This window comes from Delphinapterus leucas, chromosome 2 (assembly GCF_059928025.1).
Source record: "Delphinapterus leucas isolate spDelLeu-1000000601 "Yukka" chromosome 2, BTC_Dleu_Yukka2, whole genome shotgun sequence".
Lineage (NCBI taxonomy): Eukaryota > Metazoa > Chordata > Mammalia > Artiodactyla > Monodontidae > Delphinapterus > Delphinapterus leucas.
This window is the reverse complement of record NC_143130.1, coordinates 60414534-60432016: the sequence shown is the minus strand read 5'-3', so window position 1 is coordinate 60432016 and position 17483 is coordinate 60414534. Positions and strand designations below refer to the sequence as shown.

Below are 17483 nucleotides of genomic sequence, written 5' to 3'. Positions count from 1 at the left end.
AGGAAAAGCTTACCTAAACGGGTATTTGTGACATGGGCCCATGATGAGGGAGTTAGGTAACCCAGCAGCTAAAAGGCTTTCTAGTCGGCTTTGTGTTGACCAGGCTGACATGTGTTCCTATGATCTGCCATGAAGTGGATTTTATATTAACTGGCCTTCAAGAATATTCCACAGAGGGGGCCTCTACCCCATTTGAAACCTGCCTTCCTGCAGCTCTCCTGGGCCTCATCCTTCCCCTCCAGCTCCCGAGGACAAAGGTCCTGGGGCACAGGGCTCGGCCGGGGATGCTCTTTGTCTCCATCTCCATCGACACTCTCCTTAAATGCATTCATACGTGAAGGCTCTAACCAGCACCTGCGCGACACAGAGGTGGCCACAGCCCTACCTCCAGCTCAGACATCTCCCCGTGACTCTGGATTTCTGCATCTGCCTGCCCTCCTGACGTTTCCACTCACTCCAACCCAGCCTCACCCGGCCAGACCTCTTCACTTCCTACCCCACACCCTCTCCAACCCCTCCTCTTCCCTCCCCAGCTTAATAAACAGCACCAGCAGCCACCCAGCTTCCCAGCCTAGAACCTAAGCCTTCCTGATTTCTTCTCTTTTTCCGTCCCTACATGCAGCCAGTGGGCAGATTAGAACACACATCACATCTCTCCCCTTCTCGTGGCCTCCATGTCCCCACCTTGGCTACTTCCTAATATCTCTTGCCCCACTGCCTGATATCCCTGCATCCTTTACCTGACTACAATCCAAGCCCCACACAGCAGGCAGTGACATTTTTTAAAAAGCAAAAACCAGATTTCATCACCCCCAACTGAAAACCTCCCAGTGTCTGAAACCCAAACTCCATGGCCAGGCTCACAAAAGCCTGTCCTGCTCAGCCTTGCTTCCCTCCCCGGCATCCCGGGCCCCACGCCCCGCCGACCAGCTGGCCGTCTTGGGTCCTAACCTGGAGCTTCTTTCATCTGTTGTTCCCACTGCCTGGCTCCTCCCCCTGGTACAGGTCTCACCCTGAATGTCTCCTCTGAGACACTCTGCTGACCATTCAGGCTGAAGTGGGCCAGGCTCTCTCTGCCACACCACCCTTAGTTCTCTGCACCGCAGTTATCACCGCCAGATCATTTTCTTGTTTGTGTTGTCTTCCCCACCAGGATGTGGGCATGCTCACCTCTGCGGCCTCAGAGCCCACTCGGGACAGTGGCTGGCCCCTAGGAGTGCTCAGGAAACACTCACAGGGCCCCAATGATGGGACACTGGCAGGGCTTCCTCTGGGAGCAATAGCCCAGGGGCAGAGCGGGGACAGAGGCCAGCGCCAGGGGTCTTGTCCTGCACTGCTGGGAATAACCCTGCCGCAGTCACGCAGGATGGCTCTTCTAACCACCTTCCACAGAAAGCACCACAGACTTCGCACCCAATGCGAAGGGCCAGGTGGCACGTGGACACTGAGAATGACCCCCAAACTGACTTACCTCACCCCACCTCCTGCCCACAAGGGCACTCAGAGGACCTGTGCGGCTCTGCATCTCAGCTCAGCTTCCCAGCTTTTCCAAGCAACTCTCCAGGAAGAGCCAGGGACGCCCTTTCTGATAAACTGGGGTAGGATCTGTCCTCTTCCCCTGCCGGCATCCATCGGGTACCTCAGTCACTTCAGTTCCCACCCTCTGGGCTGATTCTGGCTTGGTGGTGGCTACTACCCACCAGGATCACCAACCTGGAGTGGAGGGGGCATGGGAGCTGCTGGGCTGCGGGGGTCCTGGGGGAGACCAAGGCCAACATCTCCCTTCCCTCCAGCCTCCACGGCTCCCCTTGGAACAGAGGGTCACCTCCTGCCTGCCCTAGTCTCCCCTGGCCTCTCTGCTTACCGTCCTCCATTACCCCTCCATGGTCCACTGTTGCCTTCTTCCTAGAAAGCATCCCTACTCTTGTCTCTGCCTCTTATGAACAGAATGACATATGTTTCCTGCCCATTCTCTGTCATTATTAAATCACAGCTCTGGAAGGGGGAGGGAGGTGTCATTTTCTTAAGTCTTCCTGTTTTTGTGACCAGACCTACCAGTGGAAGGCTTACCACCATTTCCCTGTCACTTACAAAAGGCCACTCAGTTGCCCTCCAATGCATTCTTCTCTAATTAAAAATGATTTGGAGCATCTTTCCTTTGCTTTTTAACCTTGTGATTTTCCTGTCCTGTAAAATGCCTGAACAGATACTTTTCCCTTTTTTCCATCTGGGCTTTTCTTGGTTTCTGTTGATTTGGAAAAGGTTCCCTGTATATTGTTCCTTGAAATTGGTGAGATTCCCCCCAGAATGTCATCTTACTGTGGGTGCTATCCAAGGTCACTTTCATTGAACAGAAATTCTTAATTCTGATGTGATCAAATTCTTTTTTTTTTTTTTTTGCCTTATAATTTGTGCTCGTCAGGTTCATTTAAGTCCTTCCTACAGCTAAACCTTCTTCAATTAACTTTATAATTTTATCTTTCACATTTAAGTCTTTTTAACCTCTGTATGTGGTGTTTGGTATAGATCCAGTTTCCTTTTTCTCTATATTCAAATTTCCCTCTATGGAGAGTTTCTATACAGAAACTTTCCTTATTGATTTGTGGTTCCACCTTAACGTATATTAAGCTCCTGTCCTATGGAAGTCTGTTTCTGAGCTCCTTCTTCTGTGCTGTGGGTCCATTTGTCTGTACTTGCACAAGACCACAATTTTTAATCACTAGAGATTTGTGGTATGCCTTAATATCTGGCAAAGTAACTTTACACTGACAGCTAGATCTTTAAAGAGATTATTTAATAACTCTATCTCACCATGCACAAGGCAATGTAATAATCCCAATGATATACACACCTATTCTAATATAAAATGGTCACTTCCTATTTTTGAGTGCCCATTGTTACTGGTATATGATGGGGGGAATGGGAGAAAACTATAAATGATAAATGATTGCTTCATTCATTCACCAAATATTTATTAAGCACCTACTAAGTGCTAGCTGGCATTGTTCTAAAGCCTGGGGATGGAGCAGTGAACACAAACCAAAAAAGAAACCCTGCCTTCATGGAACTTACATCTGAGTAGTGGAAATCAGGAAATCATTTCAACAGCCTCTCCTCCCCCTAGCCTACTGGCTAGGGAATGTCCCTGCCCTGGGTGTCCTGGGTAAGAACCTACTCTGGCTTTTTGAGTGAGTGTTTCATGAGAAGAGAGACCATTTTAACCTGCAAGTAAATAAAATGTTATTGCTTCTCTTAGGGTTTATAGGCAACCCAGATCTATGAATTAATTTACTCAAGATTTAATTTAAAAATAAAAATCAATGTTATTTAGGTTCATTGAAATAACAGCTAATTTCTTTTCTCTCCAGAGTTTAGTCATTGTTCTGATATTGAATAAAGATCTGTAAAAATGAAGATTAAAAATACTGCTGTTATGAATCTTTTAAATGATAATACAATCTAGTTATGTTCATTATGTTTTTTTCATACTGAAAATGAGACTATCCCTGAAAACGGCAACTTGGGACTAAAAGAAATCTACACAAATTCAGATCTGCACTCTCCTTCTCATCCCAGGGCAAGGAGTAACACAGGAGGACGCCGTTCATCCTAGATGCATGCACAGGCTTTGCTGGGGGCCTCTCCTAGCCAGTGGGTGATCCCAAGATACCTGAGGTTTCCAGCCTACCAGACAGCTGGAGGAGGGCTGACTGCAATTTTTAGCACCACTGTGGTTTCACTTCATTTGCTCAGAACAGTATCGTAACATGGGGCTCAGACACCCTCAGGGGTTCAGCCAGAGAGCCGACCTGGGGGAGATAGGTTTACTATGCTCCACAGAGGCTTTAGAGTGAGGGAGAGCTGAGGTAGGAGGAGGAGGAGCTATGACACACACAGTTATGGACTGGCTGATCTCTCCAGTATTTCTGAGAGGGGACAACAGTGGGCTGGGATTCCTGTTAACTTCCTCTGTTCTCCCAGTCAGGTCCCACAGAGGGTGCCTCCTCACCCGCCTTTACAGAGCACTGGGGTTGGGAGCACAGCTGGGCAACGTGGGACATATTTTGACCTCTCTGTACTCGTAGGTAAGCCTCCTAGGGCACACAGAATTCTGAATGCAGCCAGTGGTGCTAAGTGCTTTCCCCTGCACAGAGCTTCGAGCTCTTCCCTCTTCCTCCAAGCCTGGCACCTGGGCAAATGGTTTAACAGTCTTGTTCCCGAAACCCTCAAGATAACCCCGTGAGGACGGTGCATCATTCACATTTCACTGAAGGCTGAGATGAGTCTTGGAGAGCCTGCACAAAATGCAACAAGAGGGTCTCTTCCTTGTGGCGGCAGCTAGAGAGCAGAGTATGAACTGCGGCAACCGGAGTCATGGCAGGACAGGCATTTAAAAACTTTCTTCCCCTCTTTGACCGAGTATTAGCTGAAAAAAGTGCAGCCAAAACTGTAACCAAAGAAGGCATTATGTTTCCAAAACAATCACAAGGAAAAGTATTGCAAGCAACGGTAGTAGCTGTTGGATCGGGCTCTAAAGGAAAGGGTGGAGAGATTCAATCAGCTGGTGTGAAAGTCGGAGATAAAGTTCTTCTCCCAGAATATGGAGGCACCAAAGTAGTTCTAGACGACAAGGATTATTTCTTATTTAGAGATGGTGACATTCTTGGAAAATACGTTGACTAAAATAAGTCACTACTGAAATGGCATCACGTGAAGCTAGCTGCCCATTCTACTGAAGTTCTGAAATCTTTCATCATGTAAATAATTTCCATGTTTCTCTTTTATAATAACTAATGATATCTAAGCTAATGGGAAAAAAAGGCAACAAGATTCAGAGCAGGAACTGTAACCGAGCAGGACCCCATGGGGCCTTTGCTGAATAGACACCCTCCACCCCCATGTCCTCTGCCTGTCTCTTGTCTGCAGAAAAACCTTAGCTTCTTAGGCCTTCCCTGATTTCCAAAGAGTAAATTTAATCAGAGAAGTGAAAAAAATGCAGAAAGAAAGGAAACAGTTAAGCAAACCAAAATAATAATAGTTTAGCCATTAAACAAAGTCAAAGACCTTTAGTTCCTCCTCAAGAGCTATAGATAATATTCTGAGCCATGTCCTTTGAGCTGTTTTGCAGGTAATGAAACCCCTACCAGGTGGGAGAAGTTAACTGTATGCTGCCCACAAGCACATAGACCCCAGAGCAGTTGGAACCAGAAGGTTGATGGTGTTGACTCCCTCGCCACCAACCAATCAGAAGAATGTCCACAAGCTGATCACACACTCCACAACCCCCCTCCCTCACCCAGTCTCTAAAAACCTTTCCCTGAAACCCACTGGGGAGTTTAGGTCTTTTTGAGCATTAGCTGCCTGGACTCCTTGCTTGGCTCCTGCAATAAATGCTGCACTTTCCTTCACCACAACCCAGTGTCAGTAGATTGGCTTTACTGCAAATAGGCAAGCAGATCCAGTTTGGATCAGTAACAGAACCACAGCCATGTTTACTAAACCTGAATCTCTGCATTAGTCAGGGCTCTCCAGAGAAACAGAACCAGTAGGGGGTGTGTGTGTGTATGTCTCTATCTATATGTCTCTACTTTCTCTCTATTTACCTTCCTATCTGTAACAGAGGTTGATTTGAAGGAATTGGCTCCCATGATTATGGGGGTTGGCAAGTCCAAAGTCTGCAGGGTGGACTGGTAGGCTGGAGACTCAAGGAAGGGATGATGCTGCAGCTTGAAGCAGAAGGCTGTCTGGAGGCAGAATTCCTTCCTCCAAGGCTGACCTAAGTTTGTTCTCTTGAGGCTTCAGCTGATTGGATGAGGCCCACCCACATCATGGAGGGTCATCTGCTTTACTCAGGGTCTACTGGTTTATATGCTAATCACATTTTAAAAACACCTTCACAGCAGCATTCAGATGTGTTTGACCAAAATATGGATACTATGATCTAGACAGGTTGACACATAAAATTAACCATCGCTGTTTCCATAATTGTTAGACATAACGTAAAAGAAATTAAGAACAAAAGTAAGCTTCTAGGTTAACTAGGACCCCACATTTTTATAGCACTTCTAGTTTTTATTCTATGTTTATATTAGACAGAGGTTTCTTTCCAACATCATTCTTGTGCAAACATGAAAAGAAAATTAAGATTTCCTAGAATTCTTCATCAATGATGCCCCATGTCCTGACACCTCAGGAGCGAGGATGCTGTCAGAGTTGCCTCTGGGATGTTATTCCAAGCTGCAGACACCCCTCAGCAAGCTGGGGGGTGGTGTTTTATTGCTTAGGGTGGGCTGACTGATTTTTTTTTTATGTATTTCAGCAACAAACAAAAATGATAAACTCATCTACCTCTACAGACCTTCCTTCTTTGGGATACATAAAGCACTTGATTCTGGTGGGCAAGGAAGTGTAGACTCAAAGTCATGTCTTAAAGAGGCTTACCTGTTCCATTAAGATGAAATCCAAGTGCCGCTCTCTTCCCCCCATCCTTCTGTGCACACAGCACCATCTCTCTTCAATGCAGGGTCAAGTGTAACCCCTCTGAAGATGTTTTAACCAGCAAATCAAACTCAGCACATGAAAAACGGTGACACCATAAACTGCTGTGACCAGGTGTGCACAAGCCTGGGCCATGACAACCAGCCCTGGACCTGGGCGGGGGCACGACTCCCAGCAATTTTAGAGGTGATGGAATGTGGAGGAGATGTGCATCTTAGAATCCATGAACTATTCCTACAGCTCATTCACTAGAAATACTGAATCTTCAAAAGTGGCCCACCATCCAGTAAGCATGAAACAGCCTGAAGAGGGGGCGGCATTGCCATCTGTATTTACCTAATATATTACCTTATTACTAAAACCTCTAAGTTTCAAGCTGACATTTCATTACTTAAATAGATGTCATCTCCTTTATAAACAGGCCAACCACACAGCCCAGTTTTCCTGGAAGAGCAAATTATAAATGGTGCTCCTCTGCAAAGTGTCCAATTTTGGACAATCCCAACCTGCAAGGTCAAAACCCTTTTTTTAAGATTAATATTTATTGGAGTATAGTTGCTTAACAATGTTGTGTTAGTTTCTGCTGTACAGTGAAGTGAATCAGCTACAGTATACATATATCCCCTCTTTTTTGGATTTCCTTCACATTTCGTTCACGACAGAACACCGAGTAGAGTTCCCTGTGCTATACAGTAGATTCTCATTAGTTGTCTATTTTATACATAGCAGTGTATATATGTCAATCCCAATCTCCTAATTCATCCCACCCCTCCTCCCCTCTCCCCGTATCCATATGTCCATTCCCTACCTCTATGTCTCTATTTCTGCTTTGCAAACAAAGAACACTCTTTGACATAAATTGCAGCAAAATCTTTTTTGATCCACCTCCTAGAGTAATGAAAACAGAAACAAGAATTAACAAATGGGATCTAATTAAACTTAAAAGCTTTTGCACAGCAAAGGAAACCATAAACAAAACAAAAAGACAACTCTCAGAATGGGATAAAATATTTGTAAACGAAGCAATCTCCAACATATACAAACAGCTCATGCAGCTCAATATCAAAAAAACCAAACAACCTTAACAAAAAATGGGCAGAAGACCTAAACAGACATTTCTACAAAGAAGACATACAGATTGGTCAAGAAGCACATGAAAAGATGCTCAACATCATTAATTATTAGAGAAATGCAAATCAAAACTACAATGAGGTATCACCTCACACCAGTCAGAATGCCCATCATCAAAAAATCTACAAACAGTAAATGCTGGAGAGGGTGTGGAGAAAAGGGAACCCTCCCACACTGTTGGCGGGAGTATAAAGTGGTACAGCCACTATGGAGAACAGTATGGAGGTTCCTTAAAAAACTAAAAATAGAACTACTATAAGACCCAGTAATCCTAACTCCTAGGCATATACCCAGAGAAAACCAAATTTGAATAATTTGATATATGCACCCCAATGTTTGTTGCAGCACTATTTACAATAGCCAGGACATGGAAGCAACCTAAATGTCCATCAACAGAGGAATGGATAAAGAAGATGTTGTACATACATACAATGGAATATTACTCAGCCATAAAATAGAACAAAATAATGCCATCTGCAGCAACACAGATGGACCTAGAGATTGCCATACTGAGTGAAGTAAGTCAGACAGAGAAAGACAAATATATGACATTGCTTATATGTGAAAACTAAAAAATGATACAAAATGAACTTATTTACAAAACAGAAGTAGAGTCACAAATGTAGAAAACTTATGGTTACCAGAGGATAAGGGGGGGATGAATAAGTTGGGATTGACATATACACACTACTATATATAAAATAGATAACCAATAAGAACCTACTGTATAGCACAGGAACTCTACTCAATACTCTGTAATGGCCTATACGGGAAAAGAATCTAAAAAAAGAGTGGATATATGTATGTATATGTATAACTGATTCACTTTGCTGTACACCTGAAACTAGCACAACACTGCAAATCAACTATACTCTAATAAAAATTTTTAAAAATGTATAAATTGATTTGAAATAAAACAGACAAACAAACAAAAACAGAGATATGCTCCTATTACCATTGTTCTAAGGAAAAATCCGTGTGTGTTTCGAGTCTCTAGTGCTGGACTATTTCTACACAGCACATCTGTTATTGGACATTATATTAGTCTGCTAGGGCTGCCATCACAAAATATTGGGGGACTTAAACAACAGACATTTATTTACTCATGGTTCTGGAGGCTGGAAGTCTGAGATCAAGGTGTTGGAGGTTTGGTGTCTCCTTAGGCCACTCTCCTCGGCTCCCCCATGGCCACCCTCTCCCCGTGTCCTCCCGTGGTCTTCCTCTGTGCAGACACATCTCTGGTTTCTCTCCCTCTTCTTATAAGGATCAGGTCCCCACCCTCATGACCTCCTTTATCCTTAATTGCCTCCTTAAAGGCCCCATCTCCCAATACAGTCACACTGGGGTTGGGGCTTCAATATATGAAGTTTATGTGGGGCCACAATTCAGTCCATAGCAAATGCGACCTTCCGGGAAACTCTGAGACAGAGCAGGTCGTTGATCTAAAGGTGGTTTCCATGAGCTGCCTGGTGTCATGGGTACAGTTCATTCTTTCATTCAACAAGCATTTACTGAGCTGCCTGATGCCTGATGTGTTTGCTGCCCCAGGTGCCCCGGCTATGGCAGCGGACAAGTCAAGAGCAGGCTCCCATGCTCCTGGGTTGGCATGTGGGCAGTGGGGGAAAATACACCTAAAATAAACCAGGCAGCTTCTGGTGCTGGTCAGGCAGGCAGAGGAGAGAGGTCAAGGGTACCGGGCCTGAGATGTGATTTTTCTCCTGCTCACTGCACCAATCAAGAGGAAGGACCAAACCTCCCAGGGGATGGCCAGGAGTAAACCTGCTATAGCCCTGTAAATGCCCAAAGTGGGCAGCGAGACACTGCATCCCAGCAAGATGACCAGTTACTCTCAGCTCAGCAAACAGAAGTGTCACCCTGTGTGTTCCGGCTTGCCCATGCACAGGGCCGCTGGGAGACCGTGGGAATGCCACACACAGAGGGAAGACCTGTACTTAGGGAACCCGTGGCTTTGACGGCAGGTAGAGAGAAGCCTGCTCCTGATCTGGAGGGAGCCACACTCTCACCTCTGTGACAAGGCCCAAGGGAAAGAGCAGTTGGGCCCCTAGAGGTGCATCAAGTCGGGAATGCTAGGTACACAGACGGGCGGGAGAAGATGAGGTGGCCGCTGAGGCCCTCAAGGAGGAGACGGGGCTGAGGGCTATGTGGCCAGGAGGCAGCCACATAACCAGCTGGAGAAAGCTTTCTGAGCAGAGCGAAAATCAAGTGCAAAAATCTTAAGGCAGGAGTGAGTCTGGGGTGGTTCCTGGACCAGAGAGAAGGCTGGAGTGGCCGGAGGGGACCCAGCCAAGACAAGGGGCACAGAGGGGCAGAGGGCTGGGCTGCATGGGCCTGCAGGTCACGGGGCGGAGGGTGGGGGTGGGCTTTGTTCTGAGCGTGATGGAAAGACACCAAGCAGAGGAGAAACACCACCTGATCTGTGTCCCTGAAAGACCTCCCTAGCCATGGGGCAACAAGGGGATGTGTGCAGAGCTGGAGTAGCCATGAAATCAGGGGTCAGTCCACTGAGACAGGAAAGGTGTGTCGGGGCCAATGCCAGGTTCATGCGGTGAGGGGGTCAGAGCTCATCAAGGGGAAGTGTGATGATGACGACCAAGCGGATTCACCTACCACCTGCTGGGTGATGATCCACGGCCCACATCAGGGATTTGCACCAACTGTCTCTTTTTATCCAGACAGTAGTCCCAGAGCTTTGTTTTTCTTCTCAATTTGCAGATGAGAAAACACTATCAGAGGTTGGTTCAAGATGGCGGAGTAGAAGGACATGCTCTCAGTCTCTCTTGTGAGTACTGGCATCACAGCTAACTGCTGAACAATCATCAACAGGAAGACACTGGAACTCACCAAAAAAAGATGCCCCACATCCAAAGACAAAGGAGAAGCCACAATGAGATGGTAGGAGGGGCACAATCAAAATAAAATCAAATCCCATAACTGCTGGGTGGGTGACTCACAAACTGGAGAACACTTATACCACAGAAGTCCACCTACTGGAGTGAAGGTTCTGAGCCCCACGTCAGGCTTCCCAACCTGGGGGTCCGGCAATGGGAGGAGAAACTCCTAGAGAATCAGATTTTGAAGGCTAGTGGGACTTGATTGCAGGACTTCAACAGGAGTGAAGGGTGAAACAGAGACTCCACTCTTGGAGGGCACACACAAAGTAGTGTGCGCATCGGGACCCAGGGGAAGGAACAGTGACCCCATAGGAGATTGAACCAGACCTACCTGCTAGTGTTGGAGGGTCTCCTGCAGAAGCGGGGCGGGGGGGGGGGCTATGTCTCACTGTGAGGACAAGGACACTGGCAGCAGAAGTTCTGGGAAGTACTCCTTGGAGTGAGCCCTCCCAGAGTCCGCTATTAGCCCCACCAAAGAGCCTGGGTAGGCTCCAGTGTTGGGTCGCCTCAGGCCAAACAACCAACAGGGAGGGAACCCAGCCCCACCCATCAGCAGACAAGTGGATTAAAGTTTTACTGAACTCTGCCCACCAGAGCAACAGCCGGCTCTACCCACCACCAGTCCCTCCTATCAGGAAACTTCCACAAGCCTCTCAGAGAGCCTCATCCATCAGAGGGCAGGCAGAAGAAGCAAGAACTACAATCCTGCAGCCTGTGGAACAAAAACCACATTCACAGAAAGACAGACAAGATGAAAAGGCAGAGGGCTATGTACCAGATGAAGGAACAAGATAAAACCCAGAAAAACAACTAAATGAAGTGGAGATAGGCAACCTTCCAGAAAAAGAATTCAGAATAATGACAGTGAAGATGATCCTGGACCTCGGAAAAAGAATGGAGGCAAAGATCAAGAAGATGCAAGAAATGTTTAACAAACACCTAGAAGAATTAAAGAACAAACAGAGATGAACAATACAATAACTGAAATGAAAAATACACTAGAAGGAATCAATAGCAGAATAACTGAGGCAGAAGAACAGATAAGTGACCTCGAACACAGAATGGTGGAATTCACTGCTGCGGAACAGAATAAAGAAAAAAGAATGAAAAGAAATGAAGACAGCCTAAGAGACCTCTGGGACAACATTAAACGGAACATTTGCATTACAGGGGTCCCAGAAGGAGAAGAGAGAGAGAAAGGACCCAAGAAAATATCTGAAGAGACTGCAGTCGAAAACTTCCCTAACATGGGAAAGGAAATAGCCACCAGTGTCCAGGAAGCACAGCGAGTCCCATACAGGATAAATGCAAGGAGAAACAGGCCAAGACACATAGTAATCAAGTTGCCAAAAATTAAAGAGAAAGAAAAATTATTGAAAGCAGCAAGGGAAAAACGACAAATAACATACAAGGGAACTCCCATAAGGTTTACAGCTGATTTCCCAGCAGAAACTCTACAAGCCAGAAGGGAGTGGCATGACATATTTAAAGTGATGAAAGGGAAGAACCTACAACCAAGATTACTCTACCTGGCAAGGGTCTCATTCAGATTCGATGGAGAAATCAAAAGCTTTACAGACAAGCAAAAGCTAAGAGAATTCAGCACCACCAAACAAGCTCTACAACAAATGCTAAAGGAACTTCTCTAAGTGGGAAACACAAGAGAAAAAGACCTACAAAAACAAACCCCAAACAATTAAGAAAATGGTCATAGGAACATACATATCGAAAGTTACCTTAAACATGAATGGATTAAATGCTCCAACAAAAGACACAGGCTCGCTGAATGGATACAAAAACAAGACCCATATATATGCTGTCTACAAGAGACCCACTTCAGACCTAGGGACACATACAGACTGAAAGTGAGGGGACGGGAGAAATATATTCCATGCAAACGGAAATCAAAAGAAAGTTGGAGTAGCCATACTCATATCAGATAAAATAGTCTTTAAAATAAAGAATGTTACAAGAGACAAGGAAGGACACTACATAATGATCAAGGGATCAATCCAAGAAGAGATAACAATTATAAATATATATGCACCCAACACAGGAGCACCTCAATACATAAGGCAACTGCTGACAGCTGTAAAAGAGGAAATCAACAGTAACACAATAATAGTGGGGGACTTTAACACCTCACTTACACCAATGGACAGATCACCAAAAATGAAAGTAAATAAGGAAACAGAATCCTTAAATAGACTTAATTGATATTTATAGGACATTCCATCCAAAAACAGCAGATTACACTTTACTCTCAAGCACGCATGGAACATTCTCAAGGATAGATCACATCTTGGGTCACAAATCAAGCCTCAGTAAATGTAAGAAAACTGAAATCACACCAAGCGTCTTTGGTGACCACAACACTATGAGATTAGAAATCAATTACAGGGAAAAAAATGTAAAAAACACAAACACATGGAAGCTGAACAATACGTTATTAAATAACCAAGAGATCACTGAAGGAATCAAAAAGGAAATCAAAAACTACCTAGAGACAAATGACAATGAAAACACGACGATCCAAAACCTATGAGATGCAACACAATCAGTTCTAAAAGGGAAGTTTAGAGCAATACAAGCCTACCTCAAGAAACAAGAAATATCTCAAATAAACAATCTAACCTTACACCTAAGGAACCAGAGAAAGAAGAACAAAGAAAACCCAAAGTTAGCAGAAGGAAAGAAATCATAAAGATCAGAGCAGAAATAAATGAGATAGAAACAACGAAAACAATAGCAAACATCAATAAAACTAAAAGCTGGTTCTTTGAGAAGATAAACACAATTGAAAAACCTTTAGCCAGACTCATCAAGAAAAGGAGGGAGAGGACTCAAATCAATAAAATTATAAATGAAAAAGGAGAAGTTACAACAGACACTGCAGAAAAACAAAGCATCCTAAGAGACTACTACAAGCAACTCTATGCCAATAAAATAGACAAGCTGGAAGAAATGGACAAATTCTTAGAAAGGTATAACCTTCCAAGACTGAACCAGGAAGAAATAGAAAACATGAACAGATCAAGCACAATAATGAAACTGAAACTGTGACTAAAAATCTTCCAACAAACAAAAGTCCAGGACCAGATGGCTTCACAGGTGAATTCTATCAAACATTCAGAGACGAGCTAACACCAATCCTTCTCAAACTCTTCCAAAAAATTTCAGAGGAAGGAACACTCCCAAACTCACTCTATGAGGCCATCATCACCCTGATACTAAAGCCAGACAAAGATACTGCAAAAAAGAAAATTACAGACCAATATCACTGATGAATATAGATGCGAAAATCCTCAACAAAATACTAGCAGACTCCAACAACACATTAAAAGGATCATATGCCATGATCAAGTGGGATTTATCCCAGGGATGCATGGATTCTTCAGTATATGCAAATCAATCAACGTGATACACCACATTAACAAATTGAAGAATAAAAACCATATGATCATCTCAATAGATGCAGAAAAAGCTTTTGACAAAATTAAACACCCATTTATGATAAAAACTCTCAACAAAGTGGGCATAGAGGAAACCTACCTCAACATAATAAAGGCCATATATGACAAACCCACAGCAAACATCATTCTCAATGGTGAAAACTGAAAGCATTTCCTCTAAGATCAGGAACAAGGATGTCCACTCTCACCACTATTATTCAACATAGTTTTGGAAATCCTAGCCATGGCAGTCATAGAAGGAAAAGAAATAAAAGGAATACAAATTGGAAAAGAAGAAGTAAAACTGTCACTCTTTGCAGATGACATGATATACATACAGAACCCTAAAGATGCCACCAGAAAACTACTAGAGCTAATCAATGAATCTGGTAAAGTAGCAGGATACAAAATTAATGTACAGAAATCTCTTGCATTCCTATACACTAATGATGAAAAATCTGAAAGAGAAATTAAGGAAACACTCTTATTTGCCATTGCAACAAAAAGACTAAAATAACTAGGAATAAACTTATGTAGGGAGAAAAAGGACCTGTAAGCAGAAAACTATAAGACACTGATGAATGAAATTAAAGATGACATAAACAGACAGAGAGATATACCATGTTCTTGGATTGGAAGAATCAATACTGTGAAAATGACTATACTACCCAAAGCAATCTACAGATTCAATGCAATCCTTGTCAAATTACCAATGGCATTTTTTACAGAACTAGAACAAAAAAATCTTAAAATTTGTACAGAGACACAAAAGACCCCGAACAGCCAAAGCAGTGTTGAGGGAAAAAAACAGAGTTGGAGGAATCAGACTCCCTGACTTCAGACTATACTACAAAGCTACAGTAATCAAAACAAAATGTACTGGCACAAAAACAGAAATATAGATCAATGGAACAGGATAGAAAGCCCAGAGAGAAACCCACGCACCTATGGTCAACTAATCTATGACAAAGGAGGCAAGGATATACAATGGAGAAAAGACAGTCTCTTCAATAAGTGATGCTGGGGAAACTGGACAGCTACATGTAAAAGAATGAAGTTAGAACACTTCCTAACACCACACACAAAAATAAACTCAAAACGGATTAGAGACCTAAATGTAAGACTGGACACTATAAAACTCTTAGAGAAAAATACAGGAAGAACACTCTTTGAAATAAATCACAGCAAGATATTTTTTGATCCACCTCCTAGAGTAATGGAAATAGAAACAAAAATAAACAAATGGGACCTAAGGAAACTTAAAAGCTTTTGCACAGCAAAGGAAACTATGAACAAGACGAAAAGACAACCCTCAGAATGGGAGAAATTATTTGCCAACGAATCAATGGACAAAGGATTAATCTCCTAAATATATAAACAGCTCATGCAGCTCCATATTAAAAAAACAAACAACCCAACCCAAAAATGGGCAGAAGACCTAAATAGACATTTCTCCAAAGAAGACATATAGATGGCCAAGAAGCACATGAAAAGCTGCTCCACATCACTCATTATTAGAGAAATTCAAATCAAAACTACAGTGAGATATCATCTCACACCGGTCAGAATGACCATCATCAAAAAATCTACAAAGAATAAATGCTGGAGAGGGTGTGGAGAAAAGGAAACCCTCTTGCACTGTTGGTGGGAATGTAAATTTATACAGCCACTATGGAGAACAGTATGAAGGTTCCTTAAAAATCTAAAATTAGAATTACCATATTACCCAGCAATCCCACTACTGGGCATATACTGAGAGAAAACCATAATTCAAAAAGAGTCATGTACCAAAATGTTCATTGCAGCTCTATTTACAATAGCCAGGATGTGGAAGCAACCTAAATGTTCATCGACAGACGAATGGATAAACAAGATGTGACACATATATACAATGGAATATTACTCAGCCATAAAAAGGAATGAAACTGGGTCATTTGTAGAGACGTTGGATGAATCTAGAGACTGTCATACAGAGGGAATTCAGTCAGAAAGAGGAAAACAAATATCATATATTAACGCATATATGTGGAACCTAGTAAAATGGTACAGATGAACTGGTTTGCAGGGCAGAAATTGAGACACAGATGCAGGGAACAAACGTATGGACACCAAGGTAAGAAAGTGGTGGGGCGAGGGTGGTGGTGGTGATGTGATGAATTGGGAGATTGGGATTGACATATATACACTAATATGTATAAAATGGATAACTAATAAGAACCTGCTGTTTAAAAAACTAAATTAAAAAAATTTTTTTTAAAACACTATCAGAGACAGAAGCCAGACGCTCCTTCACCTGGCTCCTGAGTGGTGGGCTTGGGGCCAGGGACCAGGCGCTGCTGCTCACATCTAGCTTCTCCCAACGCCTTCGTGCTCTTCTTCTTGGGATGTGGGGCCTCCCTTTGGCCAGTGGGGTCACAGGCTGAGGAGGCCAGAGGCCTGAAGACATGGTGTCCTTACCTGCAACCCAAGCTTTCCTTCAGGCCAACCTGGCCCCCATGTTACAGTCTAATCCTAGAAACAACACTTCAGATGCAGAAGCCAGGAGGCTGTTTATCACATCAGAAGCTGCGGGAGCAAGTAGGCCGTTAGAAATCTGGCCCTGATAGTAGGAGTATGTGTCCCTTTTGGGGCTGGATGCCTCTTAATGACACAAGGGACGCAGAGTGCTCTGAGAGCTCACCCTGAACGTTCACACGGCAGCCCCCCCATGAGTGTGGGTACCAGACCCCAGGAGCCTGGCCTCTAGGCGGTGCCGAGTGTCGGGGGTAGGGGTCTTTTGCTGCTCCATGGGTTTGCACTCTCGTGACATCTGACACTTGACAACACACTGCCACGCTCTTCTTTAGGTGAGACTCACAACACCCAGAGGCAGATGAGTTTAGTCCTCATCTTAAAGATTGAAGAAAACTGAGACTGAGAGTCATTAAGTAATTTGCTCAAGGGAAAACAGACAGGAAGTGGTAGAAAGATGACTCAAATCCAGGTCTGACTGATCCATTGTCCTCCCTGCTTCCCACAGAACTTCCATCCATCAATTCACCCATCCATCCACCCGTCCATCATTCACCCATTTGTCCTACTACATGTCTACAGTGTGCTTGGGGGGTGATGGGCTTGGGCGATTCAGCCGCATGGATGCCTCCCCCCAGGAGCTCACTGGGAGACATGGCATGTCCATGTGTTCAGAGGACTCAGATCTAGGGACACACCAGCCAAGGTCTCGGGGCCTTCTGGAAGGACTGGGAGCACTAAGTGGTGGGGACAGATGTGGAGAGGGAGGGGGAAGAGACAGACCCTGACTCCATCTCTGCGCCAAGTAGCCCTTCCCATCAGGACAAGAGCCTGGGGCCAGGCCCACCCTAAACCTGCCAAAGCCAGGCAGGCTTACAACCACAGCAAGAGGACCCTTCTCAAAACACAAAGGGAATCTTGCTCTTTGTAGGCACTCGTAAAACCATCAACGTTTCCCACCCTGAACACCTAGCCCTGC

At 44.2% G+C, this 17483-nt stretch overlaps 1 pseudogene; it reads left to right on the top strand.

Moving 5' to 3' along the window:
- The first annotated feature begins 4296 nt into the window (after positions 1 to 4296).
- LOC115802768 (10 kDa heat shock protein, mitochondrial pseudogene) lies at positions 4297 to 5109 on the top strand (annotated as a pseudogene).
- Positions 5110 to 17483: the final 12374 nt, after the last annotated feature.